The sequence below is a fragment of the Papio anubis genome, chromosome 19, assembly GCF_008728515.1.
Source record: "Papio anubis isolate 15944 chromosome 19, Panubis1.0, whole genome shotgun sequence".
NCBI lineage: Eukaryota > Metazoa > Chordata > Mammalia > Primates > Cercopithecidae > Papio > Papio anubis.
The window spans coordinates 12,261,071-12,275,136 of NC_044994.1; the positions used below are offsets into that span (position 1 = coordinate 12,261,071).

The 14,066-nt window shown below is 36.9% G+C and overlaps 1 long non-coding RNA gene across 1 annotated transcript in view; it reads right to left on the bottom strand.

Moving 5' to 3' along the window:
- The window catches only part of LOC103879601, a 29,607-nt gene that overhangs the window by 10,546 nt on the left and 4,995 nt on the right, over positions 1 to 14,066 (bottom strand). The window contains exon 2 of the long non-coding RNA XR_001897215.3: positions 12,425 to 12,591. This is a non-coding gene — a long non-coding RNA (uncharacterized LOC103879601). The remainder of the gene's footprint in view (positions 1 to 12,424; positions 12,592 to 14,066) is intronic.

Consider the following 14,066-nt stretch of genomic DNA (forward strand, 5'->3'; position numbering starts at 1 on the left):
AACTGATCAGGAAAAAAAGAGAAGAGCCAAAATACCAATATTAAGCATGAGAGAGGTGACATCACTACAATCCACAGATAAGGAATTAAGAAAATATTATCTACAACTTTATACCTGTAAATTCAACAGCTTAGATAAAACATACGAATTCCTCAAAAGACACAAACTGCCTAATACCTCATAAAAAGAAGTAGATAGTTAAGTTGAATAGCCCTGTATCTATTAAAGCAATTAAATTTTTAATTAAAAACCCCCTCACAAAGACAACTCCAGGCCCAGGTGACTTCACTAATGAATTCTTATGAGCATTTTAAAAAGAAACGTATCTATTCTACCCAAACTCTTCCAGAAAATTGAAGGCCAGGAAGTACTTCCCAGCTCATTCTGTAAAACGAGCATTATCCTGCTAGAAGAACGAAAGACATTACAAGAAAACAAAATTATCTATCAGTATTCCTCTCAGACATACATGTAAATACTCTTAAAATTGAGCAAACTGAATCCAATGATATATAAAAAAGATAATACACCATGACCCAGCGAGGATTGTCTCCAGAATGCAAAATTGGTTTAACCTCTTTAAATCAATCAAAATAATTCCCTGTATTAGTAAACTGTAAGGAAAAAAATTTGTGCCCAACCCCCCCCCCCCCCCCCCCCCCCCGCCAACCAACCATATTCAAACCTCAAAGTTTGCCTGAGGACAGTGTTACAAAGTGATTATCCAATTTTGTGAAATTTGAATATTTGAAATTTACTCTAAGAATATTTCATACAAAAAAATAAAGAAATAAGAAATAATAAAAATAATAATATTGCATATAAACCAACAGTCACAATCTCCCATATGATTTAACTTTGGTTTCTGTTCAAACTACACCTCATCCAACTAACTAGGTCACAGCAACCTACCTAATTATTCCCTCAGATTGAATGAGAATTACCTTGCGTTAAATTGACATGACTCTATAATTATGCCTGAAGAACAGAGAAATTAAAGACTATTTTCATATCTCAATAATCAAGAATCAATCCAACTCTGATGGTACATGCAATGGTTTCTGAAAATAAAGAAATAAGAATTTCTAAAAATTGTTTGCCAATATAACTTCAAGTTTCCCCAAATTATACTAAAAGCACCAAAGAACCCACTTTCTTTGGATATTAATTTGACAAAAGCAAATAGATAGTTCATAGTGAAAGCATAACTTAAGAAATATATCTGAACACTTGTACTCCCAAGAATTTTTGTCCTTCTAAGATAATGTAATTAAAGGTGTTCATATTTTTATTGTTTTGAAGATTAGCCATGGCTCTGATGATCACTGAAATCTGAATGTTCCTGACACAGAAATCACAATACAATCATTTGCCCAAGTGAAATATGTCACAATCATCTAAATACTAGTAAATAAATGACAAGCAAAGCCAAGAGAATAGAAACTTGTTCCTAGAATCTTGGGTAGTCTTCATTCTTTCTCCCTAATTGACTTAACCAGTATGATGGTTAATACTGAATGTGAACTTGATTGGATTGAAGGATGCAGGGTATTGATCCTGGGTGTGTCTGTGAGGGTGTTGCCAAGGGAGATTAACATTTGAGTCAGTGGGCTTGGAGGGGCAGACCCACCCTTAACATGGATATGCACCATCTCATCAGCTGCCAGCATGGCTAGATTATAAAGCAGGCACAAAACGCGAAAAGATTAGACTGGTTTAGCATCCCAGCCTACATCTTTCTCCCATGCTGGATGCTTCCTGCCTTCGAACATCAAACTCCAAGTTCTTCAGCTTTGGGACTTGGACTGGCTTCCTTGCTTCTCAGCTTGCCAATGGCCTATTGTGAGACCTTGTGATCGTGTGAGTTAATACTCATTAATAAACTCCCTTTATATTTATATCTATCCTATTATCTCTGTCCTTCTAGAAAGCCCTAATACAACCAGTATTGACCAAAAAGGCTCCATACTTCTGATCCACCAACTTCTTTGCTGACTGTGGCCTGATTATTCTCAGTAGAAGACTGCAGCCCCAAATCTCATAGAAGTCCACTTCCTCACAAGAGTGGTGGGAGATGGCAGAATGGAAAAGAGCTGATAATGCCATTTCCCAATCATTTCTTTTCTCTTATTCTGCATCACCATCCTAAGACCTCTAGTAAAACATCCTTGGAGAGCTGTTGCAACTTCTAGAAGAGTTTAAGTGACTCTCTGTCCCCTCTTCAGGTTAGGCAAGCAGCTTTCTCATTCCTCCAGCAAACTTTTTTGAGAAGCTACTCTTTGCCAGAATACAAAGTGCCTATACTTCAGAAGCTCATATAAGGCTGTAAAGAGAAATGATCAGCATTAGACTAAATTTTATCTTTATATTAAAATTCCTCTTCCCTTTTCTCTCTCACATATGTACATGTTCATTTGTTTCTTTTGGGAGAGAGGGGAATAGATAAGGAACTTCATGCTCCCCCTATAAATAGGATTTATTGCTTTCAATGCAAAGGAGCCATTCTAAGGTATTTGTGGGAAGTTGCTATTGGCAGTTTCTGTTGCATACAAATTAGAAGAATGAGAACTTTCTTAAAGTTTCAGCATTTTCATGAATCTAACACAGCAACAACATGGAAAAAATACCAAGTTATACACAGATAAAGATGAAAATTCTTGAATTACGGATTCCTGAGACAGGTCATAATATATATTCACCTGCTGTGGCAGATTTATATGAGCTCATGAGAGCCAATTACTAACTTTTCAGAAATTGTGAAAGCCAGCAGTTAAATCTTTGATACCTTGAAATCAGTCAGAGGACATATTTACATGGAACTCAGCAAATGCTACAAATCGGGCTTTTTGTTTTTATTTACCTATTTTTGGTGAGGCGATTGTTAAATACTTACCAGCACAGCTGGATGGAGGATGAGACTAGAACAGGCAAGGCCCAATCCCGCCAGGTAATGAGTACAAGAGATCCTTACTTTCAGCCCCGAGTTAACTTCAAGCTACAGTTTTGCAAATTTGTAATATTTACTAAATCTGTTAGTTACCAAAAAGATTGGTAACCTGACATGCTAAATTTCAAAAAAAAAAAGTAACTCTAACAAAATGACAAAATACATTATATAAGAAGAACTCTAGCAGTTAGGTTGTAAACACGATGCAGGCTTTTACTTCAAATTTCTGAAATCCTCTTCCAAAAGTCATATTCCCTAGAACTATCCAAATCACCAGTCCTCAGTTCTGACTTCCAAATTTAGACAAAGTCTAACTTCTGCAGGTGCTGTTTATTGAGTGTTTTGGCTGCAGATTCATCATCTGTAAATATTTCAAGAGATTCTGAAAGCACAGTATGCTTCAAAACAACCACCTGGACAAAACTGAACCTTTGCAGCGCCTAAAAGCAATTAGGGGATAAATATAAAAGAAACAAAACATTCTCCCTCTTTTTAATTGGAAATCTATACTAAGGATTGGGAATATACTTAGGTAGATTAAGAACATGAAGTGAAATTGAATTAATAAGATTAGGTAGCCCAGTTAAAATTGTGATTCCATGAAATTTTCTGAATCAGTTTTAGGATTCACAGTGTTTAAACTGCCAAATTTTGAACATTTACATTTAACAATTTAATGAAATAATCAGTAACATGAGCCATATCTTTATAGTATTTTCAAAATTAAATGTGGAGCATAGAGATGTTTTGAAAATAAAAATGAAAGCCTATCTATATTATAAGAAGTCAATCTTTTTCCCCAAAAAGAGGCAATGCCTTTGTTTGAGGTTAAGATTCAACAAATAACAAATGGTGGTCAGCTTGACAACAGAAACTCGCAATACTAAAAATAAACATGCCTCAAGTTTTCAAATAATGGAGAATACGATCATAATGATAGACAAATTTACCTTAAACGGCAATGCAACCTGATGCAGAGCAACTAATTTTGTGCCTAGAGATCCTTTATTTCTCTTCTGTTTGCAGTAGAAGCAGAGATTACAATAAACCACATAGTTCAATGTGCTATTATTGGATGAATCTGTTTCATCCAAGGAGAGATCAAAGACTGATTAAATTTTTAACCATAACATCCTAAAGAAAACCACAACTTAAAACCTGAAAGAAGAAAGTTTCAATCTTCACTTGGGAATTTCCTCCCTCTATACAGATAAGTGATTGACAAAGCAGTTGTATACATCTACTTAAACACATTACACAAAAATTTACTGTTATAAAAATAATAATTTAGGTGTATAAATCTTTAAAATGCAGTGGTTTTTTCAATTTTATGATAAGTTAGTATTACTCTATGTCAAGAAGTGCACATATTAAAGAGATTAATAGGAATGTCAGCAAGATGATGGAATAGAAGGTCCTCTGCTTGTATCCCCTGTCCACCTACAATAACAAGAATGTGACAGCCATCTGTAGACAAAGTGCCATTGTGAGAGCCTTGGTTGGAGACTGAGAACCCTGGTGGAGTCCAAGACCTAAGAAGGCTGTCTTCGGAACAGGTTTGCACTCACACGGCAGTGTCACTAACAATAATGCAGGCTACAGATGTGAAAAAACAGCCTTATCTCCTTGGATCAGATACAACTTCATTTGCCTTGGTCCTGCCACTGGAACCATCTGCCAAGGGATCTGAGAGAGGTCACACCCACATGAGTCTCAAATGATAGGCCCAACAGCCCAGCAGCAGGCCATGAAATTGCCTTGTAACTTGGCTCCAGCTCCTCTTAGCTGTGGTCTGCAAGCAGTTGTGCCTTCCTTGGGACCCACTGGTAGTCAGGCTGGTCTATGACTTGCCAACCTCAGTCCCATGCAGACCCTGAAAGAGCCCTATAACTAATTTCCAGTCCCTCTCAGCTACAGCCTAAAAGCAGGTCTACTCAGCGAGGGACCTTCTAGAGGTCATATCCACTCATGCCCCAGGAGACAGGCTTACCAACCTTGGTCCCACAGTAGATCCTGAAACGAACTGGTAACTTGGCTCCAGCCCCTCTCAGCTGTAGTCTGAGTGCATTCATGCCCACTCAAGAACCTGATTGAACTCACACTCATCTGAGGTCCAATAAACAGGCTTGCCAACCTTGGTCCCACAACCAATCCTGAAATAGCCCTGTAACTTGGCTCTAGCCTCATTCTGCTTTGGTCCAGTGGCAATCCTGCAATAGCCATGTGACTCAGCTCCAACCCCACTCAATCAACTGTGATCCCAGAGACAATCGCAACAGCCTAGATGTTTAACAGAAGAAGATCTTTACCTGCCAAAACCGCTCTGCAAAGACTGAAAAATATGTTTGATACTTCAGATACACAGACACCAACACGAGGCTTCATGAATGACAAAGAATCGGGCAAACATACATCACCAAAGGAAACAAATAAAGCTCCAACCCCAAAGAAATTGAGATCTATAAATTGCCTGACACGCAATTTAAAATAATTATCTTAAAGTAGCTCAATGATATGCAAGCGAACACATATAATTAAACAATACCAGGAAAACAATGCATGAACAAAATAAAAATTTTAAGAACAAAATAGAAACCATAAATAAGAACCAAACAGAAATCCTAGTGCTGAAGTATACAATAAGAAAACTAAAAAATACAATAAAGAACTTCAAGAGCAAGCTCAATTTTGCAGAAGAAAGAATAGAGAAAGCAAAGTCAGATCATTAAAAATTAGTTGATTAGAGAAACGAAACGAAAAAAATAAAAATTAGTAAAGAAATCATAAGGGACAAATTGGGACATCATCAAACAAACAAATATACTAATTATGGGAATTTCAAAAGAAGAGAGACAGAAAATGGAGCAGAAAACTTATTTAAAGAAATAATGGCTTAGAACTTCTGAAATCTCAGGAGCGATATGAATATTCCGATTAATGAAACTCAAAAGATCTCAAGTAAGTTCAACGCAAAGAAAAATACACCAAAACACATAATTAGATTGTCAAAAGTCAAAGACAAAGTGAGACTCTTGAAGGCAGTAAGAGAAAAGACACTCATCATATATAAGATAATCACCATAAGGATCTCAGGAGACTTCTCAGCACAAATCTTGTGGGCCAGGAAGGCGTGAGATGATATATTCAAAGTTCTGAAAGAGAATAAAAATCTAACCAAGAATACTACCAGCAAAGCTGTTCATCAGAAATGAAAGAGAGATAAAGACATTCCCAAACAAACAAAAGCTAAGGGAGTTCATCATCGCTGGATATGCCTTACAAGAAATGCTGAAGAGATGTCTTCACATAACATGGAAAGATGCTAAGTAACTGTATTAGTCAGGGTTCTCCTAGAGGGACAGAACTAATAGGAGACATTTATATATATAAGACATTTACATATATATATAAATATATATATAAAGGAGAGTTTATTAAGTATTAATTTACATGATCACAAGGTCCCAAAATAGGCTATCTCCAAACTGAGGAGCAAGGAGAGCCAGTCGGAGTCCCAAAACTGAAGAATTTGGAGTCTGGTGTTCAAGGGCAGGAAGTGTCAGCACGGGAGAAAGATGTAGACTGGGAGGCTAGGCCCATCTCTCCTTTTCATGTTTTTCTACCTGTTTTATATTTCCTGGCAGCTGATTAGATTGTGCCCACCAGATTAAGGGTGGGTCTGCCTTCCCCAGCCCACTGACTCAAATGTTAATCTCTTTTGGCAACACGCTCACAGACACATCCAGAATCAATACTTTGTATCCTTCAATCCAATCAAGTTGACCCTCAGTATTAACCATCATAGTAACAACATAAAAAGGATAAACACATGAAAAGATAAAACTCACTGATAAGGGTAAATATATAGTCAAGTCCAGAATACTCTAATACTCTAATGCTAGTGTCTATATCACTTGTTAACTCTAGATTAAAAGTTAGAGGACAAAAGTATTAAAAATAACTATAGCTATAATAATTTGTTAATGGATATTCAATATAAAAATATTTAGGCCCGGCATGGTAGCTCACGCTTGTAATCCCAGCACTTTGGGAGGCCGAGGTAGGTGGATTACCTGAGGTCAGGAGCTCGAGACCAGCCTGGCTAACATGGTAAAACCCCATTTCTACTGAAAATATAAAAAATTAGCTGGGCATGGTGGTGCATGCCTGTAATCCCACCTACTTGGGAGGCTGAGGCAGGAGAATCACTTGAACCCAGGAGGCAGAGGTTGCAGTGAGCCAAGCTCACACCATTGCACTCCAGCTTGGGCAACAAGAGCGAAACTCCATCTCAAAAAATAATAATAATAAATAAATAAATATATATATATATTTAAAGTGTGATATCAATCACATAAAATGTGAAGAAGGGAGAAGTAAGAGTATTGAGTCTTTTAATGCAATTGTAGTTACATTCTTATCAGTTTAAAACACAATGTTATAACTATAATATGTTTTATGTAAGCTTCATGGCAACCATGAAGAAAAAGCCATGGCCAGGTGCAGTGGTTCATGCCTGTAATGCCAGTACTTTGGGAGGCCAAGGTAAGCAGATTGTTCGAGCCCAGAAGTTCAAGACCGGCCTGGGAAACATGGTGAAACCCCATCTCTACCAAAATTATGAAAATTATCCAGGTGTGGTGGTACGCACCTGTAGTTCCAGTTACTTGGGAGACTGAGGCTGGAGAATTGCTTGAATCTGGGAGGCAGAGGTTGCAGTGAGCCAAGATCACACCACTGCACTCTAACCTAGTTGACAGAGCGAGACCCTGTCTCAAAAGAAGGAAGGAAGGAAGGAAGGGAAACATAAACAGAATAACAGGCAGCATTTAGTAGGCAACTACTAATAGTACATGTATGTAATGTGTTAAATGGTAAGAGAAATAGTTGTAAAACAATGAAAACTAGTGCTGGATATCCTAAATACCTTGACTTGATCATTACGTATTGTATGCATGCAACAAAATATCACTTGTATCCTGCAAATATGTACAAATATTATGTATCAATTTTTAAAATATTTAAAACTGAAAACTGGGAATGCAAAAATATAGTATGACTACAAGTATGACTAAAAATTAAACATAATACATGTGCATAGAAAAAAGCACTGAAAGATAACATGCCTAAAGCATTAGCAGTAGCTATTGAGTTACTAAGTATTATATGTTGTTCCTAAGTATTTATGCATATATATACATAAACAAATCCTAGCAAACAACAAATCCTAAGTATTTATGCATAAATACATACATACATACATATATGACTACAGGCTATTCATAATCAGAAAGCAATATATATTAAACTAAAAATTAATTTGGACTACAAATTTAAAAGTTTAAAACTTTTTAAAGTATAGATCTTCTGAAAATGCCTTAGCTACAGAAATAATACAGAAACTAATACTGTTTTATTTTCAGCTTATACCCTTGGGGTTTTCAGAAAAAACATTTATTGGGTTTATAGAGATCCAAGCTTATTCCTGTGGTAGGCAGAATTACAAGAATGGCCTCCAATGACCCTCATTCTTGCTTAATCTCCTTCCATTTTAGTGTAGGTAGGACTCATGAATACAATTAAATATCACTCCTGTCGTTATATTACCTTACATGGCAAAAGGGGGATTAATCTGGTGGGCCCAATCGAATCATATCAGCCCTTTAAAAGTAAAGCGTTTTCTCCAGATGATGGCAGAAAGGAATTTTGAAAGTCTGAGAGTGAGACCGACTTGATGCACCGTTATGACTTTGAAGACGGAGAGGACCACGTGAGAAGGAATGCAGGTAGTCCCTAGGAACAGCAAGCAGCCATGGCTGACAGCCAGCAAAGAAATGAGGACCTCAGACCTGCAGCCACAAGGAACCAGTTCCTGCCAACAACCTGAATGAGCTTAGAAGCGAATTCTTCCCCAGAGCTCAGCCCATGGACACATTGATCTCAGTCATGTGAGACCCTGAGCAGAAGAGCCCATCCCCAGTTCTGACCCACAAAACAGTGAGACAACGAATCAGTGTTGTTTTCAGCTTCTAAGTTTATAGCAATTTGTTACACAGCAACACCCCTTCATACTGTTCTGTCACTAAGACTGAATCCAGGCAGGGTCATTTGGAGGTGCATTTCCTTCAACAAATTTAATCCCAAAAGAATAAAATTTCTGGCGCATATTTGCATTTGGAGACTTGAGGTCATTAACGTTTTATATGATTTTAGTTCGGTGTAGTCTGTGATTCCAAAAGGCAATAGAATATTATATGCTTAGTTTTTGCTTTGTTTTGCATTTAATGTTGAGACCAAACAATTTCCCAGAGAGAATATTGCCCTCCCAATGTGCCAATCATGGTGAAAATAATTTCATAACCTGAAATTTGTTTCACAGCCAATTTGGGAGGAAATAAACAAATACAACGAATAAGGCACAAGTGAATATGCCTATCTTTTTAATGATAAAAAGAAATTGAGCATTCTTGAATTTCAGTAGTGAAATGGATTAATAGGAAAGAAAAATATTTCTGAAGACTCATTGTTACCCTTGTGGCATTTACTGTGGTCACCATTTTCTCCCAGTCATCCCTTGGAGCCATCCATATTAGGATATCAGATACCTAACCTGACACCCCTGAAGCTACGAACTAAATTAAAACTGAAATTTAATTGAAAAACTTTAGTGATTTTAGACTTCCTCTGGCTCCAGGTCTTCTCACTGTTCTTTTTGGCCTTTTCAGATCGAAGCCTCTTTGGAGAAGAGCTGTGCTTTACACTGAGAGCATTATTCTTATATCTATGATTCTATTTCCTGACTTCTGTTGAGTTTTTTTTTTTCTAAATTCATTATGCAAAATAAAATCTGAATTTCCCTCCAACTCACTAAGCTTGTCACATGATCTGGACTAAATGATGTCTAAGATTTCCTCCAACTATATTTGATGACTTAGATCTTTAATGTAAAGCTAGGATATAAACACATTTTTTCAAGAAGGTCAAGGGAGTAAGTAATGTTGCCTGTTATAATTTGACAAAAGTTCCTTTGAAGATCTCAGAGAACATTAAGGCAATACTGACTGGTCTTTGGTTGACCACAAGCATCCACAGGCTTCACATCATTTTTGGCCTATCTTTCCCCAGTGAGATGCTGCAGGCACAAAACACGGAACCAAGGAACTATGCTGAGCTAAGGCAGTGTTCCCTTTTCTTTCAGATACATTTCTTTCAAATATTCTATTATCACTAAAAGGGAGGCCAAAGGAACACATTTGTAGCTGTCTCCAAACCTAACAAAGGGTTGTAACAAATTTTCCACAGGCATTTTAATTGACCTTTCCACGAAATATAAGGGCGAGGTATCTATTACTTCCTTTCCTTTCATTTAGCAGTAAAATATGAGATAAGCAAGAGAGAAGGATGAGAAGCAATAAAAGACAGCAAAGAAACACAATCAGATTTTAATATGTGGAATTAGGTTGACTTGTAGTTTTATATTGCTAGGCTTTAAGAGAATTACCATATAATGATGGATACTTTGGGGAAATCACCGGGATATGAAATTAATTTCTTAGCCTAGAACTTTAATTTGGCACATGAAGAATTAATACATAACTAAAACCAAATATCCTTTATTAGCCATAATTCTTCCCAGCAAAAATTATTTTGTAGTCCCATCCAGCAACCCCCATCTCCACTCTGAGGTGCTGATTCACGACATGGTGTCATCACTTACCTCTATTTTTAAACTGAAAGAACTAACGCAATTAAACCCAATTTCATTTGTTGCTCCTAACTACAGAATCAAGTCAAGAATTAAAAATAAGATTGGGAGATCCCTGCCCTACTAGACTTAATTAAGAATATTTTCACAAGGAAGTATTTTATACCAGGATAAAGAAGAAAAGATTTAAGGATACAATCACCAACTTGTAAAACTCACTTCAGTCTTTCAAGGATAACTTTTCCTACACAGAATATACACTTTTACGCCTCCACGTTTCAGATCCAGCTGTTCCCTCATCCCCAGAACTCCTCATCCCCACATTTTTTTGTTAACTACATATCTCATTTTTTAAAGGCCAGTCCAGATGCTTCCTCCTTCCTAGGAATGTCCTATATCACCGCATGGCAGGTCATTCTTTCTAGTTCCCGCTCCTATCCTTCTGTCACTGGTCATGCACTAAGCCTAGGGATTGGAAAGAAGTAATTTGGGTGTGATGCATTCATTAAGAGCTGATGGGCAGGTACTTTATATTATAAGCCAGAGAAGAAAGGCAGGTAAATGCTGCCTTAACATCATAAAGCCAGGTCATTCCTAAGAAATATTAGGAAGAAATGTTTCAAATATTTTAATTAATATGAAAATATTAATAATCAATATTGAAAATGAATTTCTTATTTAAATGTGGAAGAAAATATCAAATATCTGATGAAGAGGTATCAATAATCAGGCTCTGGGAGGAAGCAGCTGCCAAACCGAGTAAAAATCCCTTATGATTTCCCTCCTGTCCTCAATGCTGACCCATTTATAGGATCCTCCTCACCTCTTTGCTCAGCAAGGCCAATAGAGCAAAGTGGAAGAAAAAGTCTGGCATCCGTCAGACAATGGAAGCAGAGAAATCAACAAAACTAATGGAGAGAATATGTGGACTGAGATTCACATATATGAGAGGATGGAAGAGAAATTCATGAAACATCCCAAGATAGAATCAGGACAACAAAAGGGCACAGAGGACACCTACAGGGAATAAGTTAAAGAGAAAATAAAAAGGGGAAGAAAGAATTAGGGAACAGAGGAGTGTCTGTGTGGGAAAGCCCTCCAAGGGAGGCAGCATCCAAGACAAGGAAGGTTAAATACCCTCACCATGGTCATCTCATTGGTCTCCTCCCTAAGAGTCACTGAGCAGCAAGGAGTATAAGTCATGGAAAAGGGCTCTGCAAGACAACCAGGAAAACTAACTCCCCTACCCCTCGAAGCCTCACCCCCAGCCCAAAAAAGGGCTGCTCGTGGTTTGCACTTCTATTTGACATTGGTGACATTTTACTATGCTTAAGTATTTACTTGTCTCTGTCTCCAAACTTATAGAATAAATCATGTTTCTCTTTTCCTCTGGTGTGAGACCCAGCCCTCTGCCCATTGTAGTTATTTGTAGTAAACACTGTGAATTGCTCACCAGTGTCCACTGCTTGCTTTTTTCATTCTAGTGGAACTCTGACTTTGTTCCGGTAACACTCTTTCCAACTCCAGTGGGACCATCCATTGGGTATAGGCCAGGCTTTAGGACTGAGTTTATTTTCGTCTTTTTAATGACTTATAAATTCATCAATGGTGCTAGCTTGGATACTCAGGCCCTAAATTACAAGTCTGGAGGTATTTAGCACTTCCTCTCCCTGAAATACAATTTAATTATTCCAGCTATAATGATTGTTCCCCAGACAAAAATGTTTGCTCATGATGGAGCTCAATAGTTACCAAGTCATGCACGTACCCACCTCCAAGTCTGACATATTTCCTCATGTACTTGTCTCTTTGCCTCTTCCCTTTCTGTGCCCTGGTCTCTTTATCTTGAGGGTGTTCTCTTGTCCACCTCTCTCTGTCTTCTGCTGCTGTCTCCATTTTGTTATTCCTACTCCTCCATTCAATTTTCTTTCTTTGTTTCCTATTTCACCAGAATATTAAATGTAATTATTTATATATTTGTGTTAATAAAGCTTTAGCTAATATCTGGTTTTTCTTAAAGCAAGTGAGTGGAGCCTTTTAATCTCTTTTTTGAAAACTCAATAAAATTGCTTTCTTTTATTTAAAAACTTCTCAATTGATTTTTAGCCCAAGAGTCAGAAATACTCTATGGAAAAATAATTTCTTCAAAAGAAATATATCCCTTGGATTAATATCCACACTACATAAGGAACTGAAAAAACTCAACAGCAAAAAAAATCCAACTTTTAAAATGAGCAAAAGACCCTAATAAATATTTCTCAAGAAAAAAAAAGAAGACATACAGATGGTCAACCTGGTATATGAAAAAATGCTCAACATCACTAATCATTAGGGAATTGCAAATCAAAACCCCAATGAGATATCATCTTACTCTAGTTAGAATGGCTATTATCAAAAAGACAAAGGATAACAAGTGTTGGCAAGCATGTGGAGAAAAGGGAACACTTACACACTGTCTGCAAGAATATAAATTAGTACAACCAATATGGAAAACAGTATAGAGGTTCCTCAAAAAGTTAAAAATTGAAATATCATATGATCCACCAATCTCACTACTGGGTATATATCTAAAGGAAATTATATTAGTATGTTGAAGAGACATCTGCACTCCCATGTTTATTGTACCACTTGTCACAATAGTCAAGATATAAAATCAGCATAACCATTCATCAACAGATGAATAAAGAAAATTTAGCATATATATACACAATGGAATACTAATCAGTCATAAAAAAGAATGAAATCCTCTCATTCACAACAACATGGATGAACCTGGAAGACAGTATGTTAAGTGAAATAAGCTAGCCACAGACAAATGCTGCAGGATTTCAGCCACATGCAGAACCTAAAAAAAAATGATCTTACAGAAACAGAACAGTGGATACCATAGATTGGGAAAGGTAGAAAGAAGGGGGGGAAGTGGGGAGAGGTTGATTGGTCAATGGATACAAAGCTACAGCTAGATAGAATAAGTTCTGGTATCCCATTGCACCATGACTAGAGTTAACAATAATGTTTTGTATGTTTCTATATAGCTGGAAGAGAGGATTTTGAATGTTCTCACCACAAATAAATGATAAATGTTTGAGGTGATAGATATGCTGATTACCTTCATTTGATCATTACATAATGTATACATGTACATGAAATCCATCAACCTTGGCATAAATGCCAGCAATTTTTCTGTTATTTTATATAGGTATATAGTGTGTAAGAAAAGTTATCTAATGTATCTGCACTTATTCATTTTAAAAGATAAATACAGTGGTATAAACTGTACAATTATCCTTTAGCAACCTCTTTCCACTGGGATAATCAGGAAGTTCCTCATTTACAACTAGAAAGTAGGAGTCCTGGCCCCTGTCTGTGCACAGAAGATTTTAAAGAAGTCATGAGAGTTTTAGAGTCTAGCCT